We start from the raw sequence: 16,369 nt of genomic DNA, 5'->3' as shown, positions 1-16,369 counted from the left end.
GATTTTGAGATTCTTGGCATCTGTTATACCTACCCAGCTGCCAGAACCAGAAATGGGGCAGGGGAGTGAATTTTGTCCCTTCCTGCTTTATGCATTTGCTCTTAGGCTACTGTTCTTTCTGCCTTCTAAATAGCAGTACAGCCCATCCAATTCTCTTTGCTGCCACCATCACTAGCCTTGCTCTGGCCCCTATCACCTGTCATTAAAATCATTACAACTGCGCTTTCTATGTTTCTCCCTTCCATATTAAAATCCAATGCACTCCCATTCTTAGATGTTAATTTAGTTCTGTCTCTGAATAAATGTGTTTAATTGCTTTAATTTACTTTTAGTGTAAAATATAAACTCCTTAGTATAACTTATAATGCCATCCTGATCTGATCACCATCTCTCCTATTGTTTCTTGCCACTCCCAGACTCATGCTTCAGTCATGCTATCTGTTGCTATATAGTAGTTCTTCAGCTTTCTATGATGCTTCTTGGCTCTGGGTGTACATAGAGTAGTCTTTCCTCTTGGAATCTCTTCTCACCCTCTTTGCCCTGATCATGTCTATGTGACCCTGAGGTCTTGGTTCTTCTGGAATGCCTTTCTCTTCACCTGCTGGTGTGGGCAGAGCATCATAGCACACAAACCTGAAGGACTAAGAAGGGGTGGTACCAACACCTACCAGCACTACTCTCACATTTTCTTTCATACTATTTTCCAGAATTGGTTCAAAAGCCACCTTTAGCTATAATGCAAAATACCATCTTAGACAGTAGCCAAGAGAAAAAGAAGAAGGTAATATTAAGGTAACATTAAGATCAATCCAGACAGATCACGATTCAATGAACAAATTGCTATTGAGAACAAAATGAGGATCCTATTCTCAAAAAAAGAAGAGAGAATGGCATTAGGGGAGGAGATGCACTGTATTTCTGAGGCTTTTGCTGACAGATGGACACTCAGGTAGTTGCCTAACTATCCTGCTCCTTAATGCAGTCTGTTGGACCCTCTGCCTCATGGACATTTTGGCTCTTTCCCAGGTAGAAGCAAAGGCCTTCAGGGCTCCCTGTGAAGGTTAATGTGGAGGCATCTTGTATTTGTTGCCTCTTAAGGGAGCCTCTTGCTACTTTGCATGCTGCTTGTTTCTGGAGCTGAAGAAACACTGCTTAAAAGGATTAATTTGGCTGGTGCTCCAGAGAATTTGGAAAGTAAACAACTGTTTCTTTTTTGTCAATATGGCAATTAAGAACAGGGAGATTAAAGAAAGGAAAGTAAATGCAGCTTTTATTTCTACAGTAGACTGATAGGCCAGTGAGTCACTGAATAGGTAATGAGCACCAGAATAGTGTCGGATTAGCAAACCCAGTACAGGGATAAAAGGCTCTCCTTCCTCTGCTTCTTCATACCCCAACATACTCACATTCGGCATAGACAGAAGTTTGCCAATTCAGAACTGGGGATTTGTTTTCATTTGACTGTGGCATAAAAATATTTTTATTCTAGAGACAGAAATCTGCATGAAAATTTTCTTCCATCAAAAGCAGATTTTCTGCAGCCAGAAGCATTACTTTTGATTTTAATATAGATGAAAAAAATATAAATATAGAGACCTGTTATTAGAGTAAATGGTTTAATGGGAGTTTTAGTAGCTGATATGAAATCATATTCTCCCTCAGTGAACACAACCAACTTTCCCATCAGCAATCTAGTCAGATCTCTTATTCTTTCTGGCACTGTTTCCTCATTCTTTCAAGAGTAGTGATATGTCTCCTTTTCCACTGGGTTATTCACTCTGTCTTATACTTCAATGAGCTCAAGAACGTCACCCCCAAACATGCTACTTTTGTATGCTGATTACCTCTGTCTGACAGCATTGAGGAACAGCAAATGCAGGGATTTTCTCTGAAGTTCCCTTATATGCTAAAGATACATTTTCTTTAGCATATAAGGACCAGCTTCCCCCTCCCTGGGAATCCCATTGACCAGGGAAGATAGCTCAGGAGGGGGGAAACCATGCAGACAGACTTTGTCACAGAATACTTCTTATTCTCCTGGTGGGTTCCTCTGAGACAAATTTTATTACCTAAAGACTCTTTATCTGCATAAATAGACAATCTTATTCAACACATTTCCTCTCCTCAGTCTCCCATAATTTGTCACCATCTCCACCCAGAAGTCCCAAGTCCCTACTGCTAGCTGGAAAAATTTTAGTAATCCAACTCTTGTTCAAGAATTTGCTTGTGAGACTCCCATATGTATGTAATGCAAATGCTTTTTCTACTGTTAATCTGTCTATTGTGAGTATATTTAATAATCTTAATTATTGAACCTTAAGGAAAACAGGAAGTTTTCTCTCCTCTCCATGCCCAACTTAGTGCCTGATATGTGATAAGACACTCAGTGATCACTTAGATTGCATATACTGCTAGAATCAAATGATTTCTATATATGCAAAGCATTGTTAATTACTACACAAATGTAAGTATTATCATTGTTTAATATTCAATATATTGAGTATAAATATGCAATTAGCTTGAAGCATTATAAGGATTCCATGTAGTGACTCAGGAATCAGGCAGCATTCAGTCTAGAAAATAGAGTGAGCTCTGCCAGGTGTGGCAGAGGACTGTCTTTTGTAAGGCAGATTTAGCAGAAATGAGGAAACACACTTGCCAAAAGCTGATTAGTTATTATCAGGCTAAGTTCCTTGCACAGGTTAAAGCACAGGGAGATCCTTACTAAGCCACTTCAGGTTCACTGGGCTTCTTTTGATTGATTGCTGTAACTTACCTGTCTTTTCTGTTTTGTTTGATTTTGAAAACTGGCCTGTTTGGGGACTTGGTTATCATCTTTCTCTTGATTTATCTGTTGAGACCTTATAAGCCAACAACTTAAGTCTTGGTTTGGTGATGTGGAATGTAGCATGAGTGGTTCCACTTTAGGCTTGCTTCATTTTCATTAACATTGTTATTGTCTTCTAAGATATGAATAGGGGCTTTTGAAAACTGTCAACAATTAAAACTGCATGACAAAAACATTTGATTTGCAGTGCTGTTAGCCTTCCATTTAGCAGTCTATTGAGATTGACCTTATAGACTTTTTGAAACCATTTTGAAACCATTGCAGTTCCTTTCTCTCCAGCTGAGAATTCCAGAACATCCACTTACAAAAACCTATTGAATGATTCATACCAGTTATATTACATAATTAAACTTATAGGAAAAGTGGGTTGGGTGGAATTGGTAGTGGGAAAACACAAAGAGGAAAAAGATTTATTTTTTTCTGGAGACTTTTTTAAAATTTTTTTATTTTTTATTTTTATTTTTTTTTTTAATTTTTATTGTTGGTTGTTCAAAACATTACATAGTTCTTAACATATCATATTTCACACTTTGATTCCAGTGGGTTATGAACTCCCATTTTTACCCCGTATACAGATTGCAGAATCACATTGGTTACACATCCACTATTTTACATATTGCCATACTAGTGTCTGTTGTATTCTGCTGCCTTTCCTATCCTCTACTATCCCCCCTCCTCTCCCCTCCCCTCCCATCTTCTCTCTCTACCCCATCTGTAATTCATTTTTCCCCCTTGTGTTTTTTCCCTTTCCCCTAACTTCCTCTTATATGTAATTTTGTATAACCATGAGGGTCTCCTTCCATTTCCATGCAATTTCCCTTCTCTCTCCCTTTCCCTCCCACCTCTTGTTCCTGTTTAATGTCAATCTTCTTCTCATGCTCTTCCTCCCTACTCTGTTCTTAGTTGCTCTCCTTATATCAAAGAAGACATTTGGCATTTGCGTTTTAGGGATTGGCTAGCTTCACTTAGCATAATCTGCTCTAATGCCATCCATTTCCCTGCAAATTCCATGATTTTGTCTTTTTTTTATTACAGAGTAATACTCCATTGTGTATAAATGCCACATTTTTTAAATCCATTCATCTATTCAAGGGCATCTAGGTTGGTTCCACAATCTAGCTATTGTGAATTGTGCTGCTATGAACATCGATGTAGCAGTGTCCCTGTAGTATGCTCTTTTTAGGTCTTTAGGGAATAGACCGAGAAGGGGAATAGCTGGGTCAAATGGTGGTTCCATTTCCAGCTTTCCAAGAAATCTCCATACTGCTTTCCAAATTGGCTGCACCAATTTGCAGTCCCACCAGCAATGTACAAGTGTGCCCTTTTCCCCACATCCTTGCCAGCTGATTTGCAGTGCTGTTAGCCTTCCATTTAGCAGTCTATTGAGATTGACATTATAGACTTTTTGAAACCATTTTGAAACCATTGCAGTTCCTTTTTCTCCAGCTGAGAATTCCAGAACATCCACTTACAAAAACCTATTGAATGATTCGTACCAATTATATTACATTGTGCTTTCTCTCCCACATTTATACACAATGGAGTATTACTCTGCACTAAAAAATGACAACTTATAGGAAAAGTGGGTTGGGTGGAATTGGTAGTGGGAAAACAAGATTTATTTTTTCTGGAGACTTTTTTTTTTTTAGTTGTAGGTGGACACAATACCTTTATTTTACTTATTTATTTTTATGTGGTGCTGAGGATTGAACCCAGAGCCTCACATATGCTAGACAAGTGCTCTACCACTGAGCCACAACTCCAGCTCAAGACTTTGCATCTTAAAAATCGTTTTGAAATATCATGAGAAGAAGGAAAACCTTAAAATGTGTTATTTTTGTAGTTAATGCTGCTTCTGTCAGTTTGCTCTTTAGAGCATCAACAGTTAAATTCAATTGATGACAGGTAGGAAGGTGTGAAGATGCTGTAATAAAGACTCTAACTTCTATGAAGTGGTCTTATATTGACCAAATGATTAATTTTCTAAACAATTAGTCAGTAGACCGTTAATTAACTAATATCCACCAAAAAGTTAAAGTCAACATTGCATTAACTATAAACAGGGGTAAAAGCCACCATTCAGAAAATAACTTGTATAAGAAATGAAAATCGGTAACATTTTGAAATATTACTCTGTTTGTTTTTCTTCTTGGTCTTTGAAATCTGTAGCTTTCATGATTAAAGTAGAACTTGAGTGTAAGATTGGTTGCCCTAGGGTAAAAAGAACAAAAAAGAACTCTGGAAGAGAGCCAAATTCTTGACTTTATAGCTCCCAAGTAAGCTTTTGTGATATTCTATTGAAAATATTTGTCTAAAAACTGAAGAATGTTTGAAAAGCAAAAACTACGCATTGTTGAGACATAAGAGGCTTTTAAAGGAATAACAGAAGTGGGCTTCAATACTCACACTGAAAACATGGAATTTACATGAAAAACCATAGGGCTGGAGAAAATGAACAGAGCCATTTCCTTTACTCTAAAGGAGGTTAAAGTACAACTATTTGAATTCGGGGAGATAATTGGATTTGATATGATTGGGGCTTAGTTGCTGGTAGAATCCTGGAAAGGGGCAATTGCTACATACCCTTGAGCAGTTATAAGCCATTCTTGTAGACTTGTGAGCAGTAGTTTGTATTTTTGTTTTTATTATGTGAATTTAAAGAAACAGCTATAATAAAAAATAAAAATCATCCATAATCTCATCAACCAGATAATATGTATTTCAAAGTTTATTCTGCTTATGATTTATATCTATGCATATTGATGATTATTTGTGTGTATCCATATTGGTACTTGTACTTCTATCTGTAGCTTTATTTGCATTTGTATCTATACCTTAGCTATACCTTTATCTGATTTTAAAAGTAGCCTATACTGGAACATTCAGGGAATAAAGTGATAGTGGAAAGCAAAAATAAAAATACAAACAGTTGACATTTATAAAAACATTCGGCCACACAATATTCCTTTGAATCCTAAAATATAAGCAGGGATAAATCCCCAACAGATGCAACACCTCCATTCCAACAACTTTATCAGAAGCAGCAAAAAGGAGCAATGAGGTGACTAGTGTTCTTGGGTACAGTCATGTGTAAAATAGCCATTAGGAACATGAAGTGGGTCAATTACAGAACAGCAGCTGCAAGTGGAGAGGGCTTACTTGTGCCAAAGTGGTTAGTGGAAGGGCCCATATTATGGTCTGAGGAAGTGGAGCTATCTAGCCCCTGTGACCTCTTGAAAAACGATCAACCAGAATCTGTCCAGAGCCATCCATGGGTTGTGTGTGAATATATCGCTCACCACAGCCTAATGAATAGGAGAATCTGGTGTCTGGGAACTTCCAATGGATATTTCCTCTGGCTGACTGCCCAAACACATTGTAAACCCTACTCAGGCTCTGCCTGGTCCCACACAGCACCAGAGATGGGGTGACCTGCTGTAGCCCCACAAGAACCTCTGAGATGGGTGTGACCTGCCTACCAAGATACCAATCAACTTGCTGGCTGCAAGACATCACAAAGCAAGACTCTACCCCTGGAACCTTATTCCTGCCCTTGATATACCCCCTTAAAAAAAACTACAGGAGCCATATTAATTGTCTAGCCACAACTCCTGTGTGGACTGGATCTTTCAGGTGCTCCATTCTTTAAGTCTAATTCTGACTTTGTTGTTTGTTCTTCACTAATTATTCTAGATTTTAATTTCTCAGGTAACGTACACCCTCCTTGGCAGGAAGAAGAACCCCCCTAAGGAGGCGCTGGTCACCTCCCTATAAGAATCTCCTTCCAGGGCAGAGCACCAAACTGCCAGGAGAAGATTCAAAATTGGCCCAGTTATGGACAATAGCAGGGAGGAAAGAGGATGTCAGAGTGGGAAAAGGAAACAGAACCAAAAAGTTTCAGAAGACAAGCCACCAGGTTTTTGAATATTATACACAAACACTAGAAGCAACAGCTCTGTAAAGCTGGAAAACACCTTTTGAACCAGGATCCCTTCTAAAAGTTCAGGAAAACAATTTTACTTAAAAATGAGCAACAAAAGGTGTCAGAGTTAAATCTCATTCAAAGTTTCAAAGATGCAAAGAAAATAAGGAGGAGAATAATATCCGTACAAAAGACATAAGCATGAAGAATTATATGCATATAAAACAGATCAAAATTATAATCTGCTATTTCCAAACAGGTTTAAAAACATTCAAATGTGACATAAGGTCTAAATGCATGACATACATTAGAATTAAAATAAAGCCAGAAATAATGTGAGAGAACTTAAGATAGAATTAGTTATAAAGAATGATCATATAAGGATAAAGTAAGCATAACTCATACTACCTTAAGAAAATAAAAGACTAAAATTAAAATTTAAAATCCAACTTAAAAAAAAATGGAACACTGAAGATAGGCAGAGAAGACACACCACATAGATGATGATCTCTGGAGAAAAAAAAAGCAAAGTAAGAAAAAAGAATAAATACTCAAAAGCGTAATTAAAGAAAACTTGTATGAAGTTAAAAAAAAAATGTGAAACTTCTTATTGAAAGAGTGCATCATCAAAATTTAACCTGTGTCTCTGAACTTCTACTCATGAGCTTCGCATAGGAGCAGGACCTTCTCATAGGAACAGTCCAATCCTCTTTGGACTATTCCTGTCCATGAACCTGCTCATCATCCTGGTCGTCCACTCTGACACCCACCTCCATATCCCCCTGTACTTCTTCCTTCTCAACCTGTCCTTGGCTGACATTGGTTTCATCTCCACCATTGTCCCAAACATGATTGTAAATGTTCAAACTGACAATGAATTCATTTCCCATGTGGGGGGAGGGGAGAAAGAGTGCGTCATAAACTAACATACTATGGAATGAGCACCCAGTAAGACTAACATCAAGACTTACTTCAGGAAAACTCCTGGAGTCAAAAGGGAAAAAGTATCCTTTGGGCATCTGAAAAACAAAAGCATATAACTTACACCATCATACAACAAGGGCAATGTTTTATTCCAGAAAAGGAATAGACAGCTATATATAGATATGTTTAATAACTCAAGGACAGAAAGTGTAAAATAAGAGCTTTATATTGAGAAGAATTATAACTAAAATAGACTCAAACTGATTCACACATGAACTCAGAAACTGAGAGAATATTGTTCTTGTGAGCACTTCCAAGAGGAACCTGTTGGAGAGCAAGTTTCAGATGACAAAACACAAGTGATATTAAAATGTGGAATGATGATAAAAATACATACTTCTAAAACTAGAAATAAAGGAGAGTCATCATAAAAGGAGATTATAATACAAACTTATCAGTGGGAAATGGAGAAGGGAATAGGCTATGTAAAAATTTTAAAAACTATTTTATTCTTAGTTCTCTTTTTAATTTCTTCAGTACCAGAAATTGAACCCTGGGGTGTTTAACCACTGAACAACATTCCCAGCCTGTTTTTGTTTTTATTTTAAATTTTGAGACAGGGTCTCACTAAATTGGGGAGACTGGCCTTGAATTTGCAATCCTTTTCCCCCTGCCCCCTAAGCCATTGGGATTACAGGAGTGTGCCACTATGCCAGGCTGAAATTATTTCTAACACTTATTACTGGTGGTGGTATTATTAATATTACTATTCTTGTTCTAGTCTGTATATAATTTGGGATAAAGCAGGGACATCTCCTCTTTACTTGAAAACAAAGATTCTTGGTATGAGAGAAAAGAGATATAAATTTAATGTAGAAGAGGTTAAGTAAAACTAATGTATTTGAGACTGCATATATGTATACTACATGCATGTGTATAAGTGTGTATGTAATATATATATATATATATATATATATATATATAATATATCTCCACTGAAAAGACCTAAATCAATGACTCAGTGTCAATACAATAGCAATATGTAAATCTGGTGACCACACTGTCTTGAAATATGATGGCTTCTATATGTAGGATGTCAGATTCTACATAGAGGGCCAAAGAGGTACAAGCCGAGTTTGGAAAATATTTTTACACCAGGCTGCAAGACAGTTAGTAGAGACTTTTAAAAATCATGTCAAAAATAATTATGTTTACTTTGAATTGCCTCCCACTGGCCAGATATAGGATTGATTTCATAAGGCTAAGAAATACAATATATAGAAAATATGCTGAAATCATAAAATATGTTTAAATACACGAATTTCAGATGATGTAAAAGTAATTAATCACTTGTTAAAAATATAAGAGAATGAATATGTATCTTGAGGAATGGTACTTACTCTTTGTTTAGAGAGAGAGGTATTTATGTTGCCTTCTTATAAGAACTCCACCAATAGGTGACCAAATGGTAGGCAAAGGAAAAAAATTATGAAATTATTTTAAGATAATTTAAGAAATGATAGATTTACAATATCATATATATATATATATATATATATATATATATATATATACACACACACATATTATCACAGAGTGAAGTCCTGGGTAAATTATTTCACTTACAATATAAAGGAAACCGGTAGCTTCTCTCACAACTCCTTGCTGAATTAGCCTTTCTCTCTCTACATAAATAAAATATGTAATATAAGTGTTATTTATAAAACTGGAATAACACTATAATCTTTTTTGCATATTTTAAAAAAGTTAATATGAACATTTTTCTTTCTTTTATTATACATTTACCATACATCACTACATTAGTGAGGACTACATAATCTAGTATATAGGCATATAACATCAGGGCCATAATTTAAATAATGTGCTATTTTTATTGAACACTTACTTTTTTTGTCTTAGGTACTTATTTTTCATTATGAATATGTTTTCAACAAACCCTTTTGTGCTAGAATGTTTGCTATAACCATAGCTATTTTCTTAGGAAAGCAGAATTATTAGTCAAATATACTCACTGATTTTGTTATTGTCAAATTGTCCCCCCAAATTTTCAAGTTTATATATCTACTAGTAGACTAATAGGGTATAGACTCCCATACCACATCCGGCTCCCGCTACATCCTTTTTATGTTTGCATTTTGTGTAAGTTTGTATTAGTAAACTGGGTAAACTATATTATGTTTTAGGGGAAACATTTTTCTATTTGAATATAATTTTGAGAACAAATGTTTTATTTTACAAACATTTCATTCATCTGTAACTTTAAATAATCTGTTTAAAGGAGGACCCCCCCCCCCTGCCCATTTTTGATGCTTCAGATACCAATTGCAAGTAGTAAGTTGTTACCTATACTTCCAACTAACTGGCTATGAATTGGGAGCTCCCATGACTTCCTACTTACACTGAATTAATTTAATGTAACAGCTCAGAGAACCTAAGGAGATACTTATACTTATCAGCTTATTATTTTGTTAAAGGTTATGTTAAAGGATATAGATAAATGGCTGGATGGAAGCAATATACAGGAGGTATGGGGGAAAGTGTACCAAGTATCTGTGTCCTTTCTGGACATGCCACATTCCAAGTTCAACTAGCCAGAAGCTCTCTGAATGTGTCCTTTAGGGTTTTATGGAGGCTTCATTAGGTAGGCAAGATAGATTATATCATTAGCCATTGATAATCAATTCAAACTTTAGTCCCTTTCTCTCCATGGAGGTCAGGAGATGGGACTGAAAGATCTAACCCTCTCATCATAAGGGTGGTTCCTGACAACCAGCACCCATACTGAGGTATCCAGGAACCCACAAAGAGTCACCATATTAAAACAAAAGGTGCTCTTAGCTCCCAGGAAATACCAATGGATTCAGAAGCTTTGTTTCAGTATTCCAGTCACTCAGGAAATTACAAAAATCTCAGGAATTCTGTGTTAGAAACTGGGGTCAAACACCAAATATTAGCACAAAATCTTAGAACAAAAGGTTCTTCTACTGCCCCTGTATACCAGGGTTTTTTGTCATTCATGTTAGGGACTAGGTATGCGTGTGTGTCTCATAATATCACATGTTTAGTGTCTCTTTTTATGTATGTAATGTTTGGTTTTGTATTACTCCAAATAAAGCCTTCAGTGATCTCTTTTCACTATTTACAATACTTTTTACTCTTAAATCTTAGTGAAACATAAATAAAATATATGAAGTCAAATAAAATACAGTGTTTTATTTGGCTTCATTTATTTGCAAAAATAATTTATCAGTCACTAAGGACAATAAACAATTTCAAATTCGTCTAGAAATGGGACAGATACTGAATTTAACAAAGTGTTTAAGGTAAACCACAAAGCATTTACTATGATGAATGTTGGTTCAATTAGCCTCTTCATCAGCTTCTGCTCTTAAGAGCTAAAAGCTAAGGGAAACTTCCGCTTGGGTTTAAAAATTTTCTGGAAATTACTGTACACATTTGAGAATGAACACCAAAATCCCCCCCCTGAAACCATCTTTGACATGTACTTAAGGTGGATTCATAACCTGCTGTGGGTTAGGAGATTTCTATAATGCAGGCCCTGATAATGAGGGCTTGTTGTGGCTAGGATTGGGCAACTATCCCCTTTCCTGACAGTGACTGCTCTAACTGACTCCTAGGTACCCAAGTGTGAATTTAGACTGGCTTCATAGAAGCATAAGGGAATCCTTGAAGAAACTAATCGTGCACACAGCATCTTTTAAAAGGACAAAGTACGAATTTTTAACAGTGGCTGAGCTCCAATAGTCTCTTGTTAATATTTTTAGGATATTTCCCAGTAGATTTCCATTTTTGCCTAATATATTTTTTAAAAGTAGTTCTTGCTATTTCAGTCTGTCACCCTGGGGCAAAAGAACACGATGTCTCTCTCCAATGCAGAATTTTGAACTTAAGACAACTTTCTTTCTCTGTAAGAGAGATGTGTAGTTCTTCATATTGTTTTTTTTCTTTGTACTTTTACTTATTTCATCTGATCCATCTAATTCATTAAAAGATACTTCAAAATTATCTCAGAATATATACAGTCAGTAAGTTAGAACTGAAGATTTTTTCAGGACCTACAGTTTATATAAAGCAGAATGAAATAAGGCCAGAGAAGTTATTACTTTCTATGTTCACAAGTTCACAGCTGATTGATTTATTTAAAAACATTTATTTTGGTATCAGGAGTTGAACCCAGGAGCATTTAAAACTGAGTCACTTCTTCAATCCTTTTTTTTTAAAAAAAATTCTTTTATTTATCTATCTATTTTTTTTTTTTGAGAGAGAGAGAGAGAGAGAGAGAGAGAGAGAGAGAGAGAGAGAGAAGAGAATTTTAATATTTATTTTTTAGTTCTCGGCGGACACAACATCTTTGTTGGTATGTGGTGCTGAGGATCAAACCCGGGCCGCACGCATGCCAGGCGAGCGCACTACCACTTGAGCTAAATCCCCAGCCTCAATATCTATCTACTTTTTGATACAGGGTCTCTCCTAAGTCATTAGGTCCTCATTAAGTTGCTGAGGTTGGTCTCAGATTTGTAATCCTCCTGCCTCAGTCTTCCCAGTCACTGGGATTACAGGTGGGTACACTGGTGAGCCCAGATCTGATATTTTTTATAACTTTACTCAGGATGTGGAATAGTTTACCTTATACTTCATGTGAAAAAAAATAAAAAAAGAAAATAATTCCCTGGCTTATTAATGACTTCCAAGATAATAAGTTATCAGTACTAATCCTCTAAAATTACATGCAGAAAATAGAGTTGCTGATTTGTATAATTAGTTTTCTAGAAGCATGGAAAGGATACCAAACAATGGATACATGATTTAGGATTGTTGCATTGGTATTTGTTCCATAATATACCCATACACTAGAGATACTCTCTATACTTAGAAATACTAGGAAAAACAGATGGTATCAGTTTGTAAAAGGACTTTAATTAAAATACTAAGGAGTCCTTGATTACCCAAACTGATTTTATCATATTAAAATACCCTTCTTCTTGACCTCTTCACAACCTTGCTGTACTGATGAATCTTCTTGGAAAAGTGGATTTCTTTTTTCTTGGTGGCATGTGCTACTCCCCTAATATGCTGTTGGACCTTTATCTCTTATTTGTTCTCTCCTATCTCACTTAAAAATTAAACATTTCAAATCTTTTCCCTTGATTTTTAAAATTTCTATCTTCATAACATTTCTAAAATATTTTCACAACTTCAATAATTGTCTCTGTATTTATGATTTCAAGTACTATATTTTCAGCTTCAATCTTCTCTCAACTGCATTTCCAACTACCTGTCACTCTGATGCTTGTTGGTAGATCATGTTCAGTATTCCCAAGCCTGAATTTATTCCCTCCTCAGTGTCCTAAACTATCGTAATCACATTATTCTCCCTTTCTGTTGATGTCACAGGTTTCTTCAAGTTATTTCTCTTCAGCTGCTCAGGATCAAAGCTTCAGAATAAACTTCCCTGTTAGGTATCATTCTCTTATTCCAGACATTCAGAGTTTTTGTGATCTAAATGTTTCAATCCCCTGTCTCCCAAGATCATTTGTTGAAACTGAATCCCTAAGGTAATGGCATCAGAGGTGTGACCTTTGGGAGATGGCTAGGTCACGAGGGTGGAATCCTTACCAATGGGATTGTGGAAGTCTGAAGGAACTTGCTTGCCTCTTCCCTTCCAACATGTGAGGACACATGGAATATTCTATTTAAGAGGAATAGGCCCTCACCCAACATTAAATTTGCTGGTACCTTGTTCTTGAGTTTTCCAGCCTCCAGAACTGAGCAGCAAATTTCTGTAGTTATAAATGATCAGCCTAAAGTATGTTGATGTAACAGCCCTAACAGAATAGGACAGTTGTCAGATCTTGCAGATTCTACTTCTGAAATGTTCATCTGTCCTCAATTTTGCACCTCTTCCTGCAATCCTAATTCATCTCTTCATTAGCTCTTTATAGACTCCAGAAAGAGTGAAGTATTGTTCTCCCTGATTGTGAACATTTTTGTAAATTACCCTACAAACATATGTTAATTTACTTAAAATATAGCTTTAACTCATGTCCTCAAAAGCTGCCAACAGTCCCTGCTGACTAAAAGTAGAATTTCCTAAAACATAATAGTTTCCCTGGAAATGGCTGCAAACTACCTTGCCATTGTCCTTTCTTTCACTTTTCCACACATAGTCTACACAAAGGCTCTCGAATTTAATGTGCAACCAAATCAAACATAAATCAGGTACTGTTCTCTGAATTTTATGTGCATTTGATTCTGTGCTGTTCACTGTCTGTAACGCTTTGATGTTGCACCATCCTCTACTATAATTCCATTCCTCTTTTTTAAGCATCATGTCAGAAGCCAAACTACCCATGAGATCTTATTTGCATAAATTTTATATGTCCTTCTTCCAAATTTCCAAACATCTCTCTCTTTCTCTCTCTGTGTATCTCATGATACTTCATCTATATTACTTTGCATGATAGTTTCCAAAATAGGATGCAAAATTTGAAAACTGGGGTTGCTGCTTTATTTCATTCCATATCTCCTACAGATCTTGTGTACTGAACTACTTTACATGGAGTAGGTACTCCATAAATTTTACTTAAATTATTCCACATAGTTGAGCCACATTAACAGAAAGAACCACAGGTAAACAGACTTGAGTTCATAATTAATATTTATATATTTTTTGGTTCATGATGATATTTCCTATAAAATTGGAAGTTTAGATTCTTTTTAGCTATGGCCTTTTCAGAGATGTTTATGTAAATTACAAATATCAAACTATGCTCTATTGTTATATCATCAGATCTCAAGTCAGCTTGTTTGAAATTCAAAAGAAAAATGCTAAGTACTAATGAATATAAAGAAGGTTTAACATTTTTTTTCCAGAAAAATCTAAATTAGTACAAACAAGTGGGAGGAGGTGTTCCTGCAACTAAGCTGGATTCTTTTACCAAGTTGTCCTACATAGTGTTTGAGAAGTGCTTTGTATTCTCAGTGGAGTAAAATTGCTACACTTTGCCTTAGTTTGTTGACATCCAAGCAGAGGAAGGATAGTGTCCGTTGTTAAGAAATGAGAATTGCTGGGACTGCAGACTGAAATGAAAAATGCCACCGGGGTACTCATTTCTTGTGATATTAACATGTGCCAGGAAATGTGTAACAGATGAAGATTAGAAAATCATCATTTTTTTTCTTTTTCTGTGATAAGTAAAAAATCTAGTAGTGAAGTAGAAGAAAATAATGATCACGAATAAAACAAGATGGCAAGTGTATAATTAGGAAAATTATAGAGTTTAAAAGCACAAAGTAGGTTTTGTTCAGTAGGAATGGGGAAGAGAGGATTTTTCATATTGAACAGTATTTCTCAATCTTGTTTTCCTTTTTTCATTATGACCCTTCTCACACATACACACCAAAGATTCTTTATATTTATCCTTTTATTTCTAAAAGCTAACCTCCATGGGCAAGAAATCTTAATATTACAGATACATGAATGTCTCATTATTTGCTGTGACCTATTGGAGAGCTACAAGTCGCTACAATATCTAAACTTTTTTCAACCTCTAAGAACTAATTTTCATCCTCTTGGGACAACATGGTTGCCATTGAGAGTGCCTAACACAGTGGTAGTGGCATGCCTAGATCTTGTCAAACAATTATACTCCCCTTGGGTCAATTCTGGCAGTCTTTTCATGTCCTACTGCTCTCAAATTATTGTCCCTTCTTTGTTCTCAGCTAGCTATTTTAATCTGATTATGGCTTAAATATTGCAACTGACTGGCTTTTGGAATAACCCATTTGTAGTGAGTTGGCACATATACTTCTGAGTTAACAGAAAACTAAAAGTAAGAACAACTTACACAAGATAGTTAATTGCTCACTCTGGAATTACAACACTGCAAAGTGTTGTCTTGAAGGACTCAGGCTCTGCCTTCAATTCACAATGCTCTGTCAAATTAGGATGTGTCCCTTGTTAAAGTTGGTTTCCACAATCTAGGTATCTGGAGGAGGAAACAGTCATGAAGTAAGGGGAGAGTCATGTGACAGCTGCCTCTTAAGGTAAATATCCAGAAAGCAGCCACACATTACTCTGATTTATAACACACTGCTCAGGACTGAGTCACACTGCCACATGTGGCTCCATGGCAATATCATCTATTCTGGTTGCCATATTCCCAGTTAAAAATGGAAGAGTGAGAGGTTGACTGTTGGAGGATGATTTGGCTTAGATATGAGGTATCCCCCAAAAGCTCATGTGTGGGAAAATTAAAGAAAGTTCAGAAGTTAAATGATTGGGTTGTGACAGCCTCAACCTAATCAGTGCATTAATCCATGGATGTGCAGTAATGATGGTAACTACAGACAAGTAGGGCATGACTTGAGGAGGTAGGGTCACTGGGGCTGTGCCTTGGTCCAGGAGAGTGAAGCTCTTTGTTCTGCTTCCTTGTTGCCCTGTCCTGAGCTACTTTTCTCCCAACCCTCTTCCATGGTGGTGTTCTGCCTCATCTCAGGCCCAGAGATATGGAATCAGCCATCTAGGGACTGAGAACTCTGAAAACATGAGCCGAACAAACTTTTCCTCCTCTAATTGTTCTTGTCAGGTCTTTTGGTCACAGTGATGAAAAAGCGGACTAAAACAGGGGACT

Source organism: Ictidomys tridecemlineatus, chromosome 3, assembly GCF_052094955.1.
Source record: "Ictidomys tridecemlineatus isolate mIctTri1 chromosome 3, mIctTri1.hap1, whole genome shotgun sequence".
Taxonomy (NCBI): domain Eukaryota; kingdom Metazoa; phylum Chordata; class Mammalia; order Rodentia; family Sciuridae; genus Ictidomys; species Ictidomys tridecemlineatus.
This window is presented reverse-complemented; position numbering follows the sequence as displayed.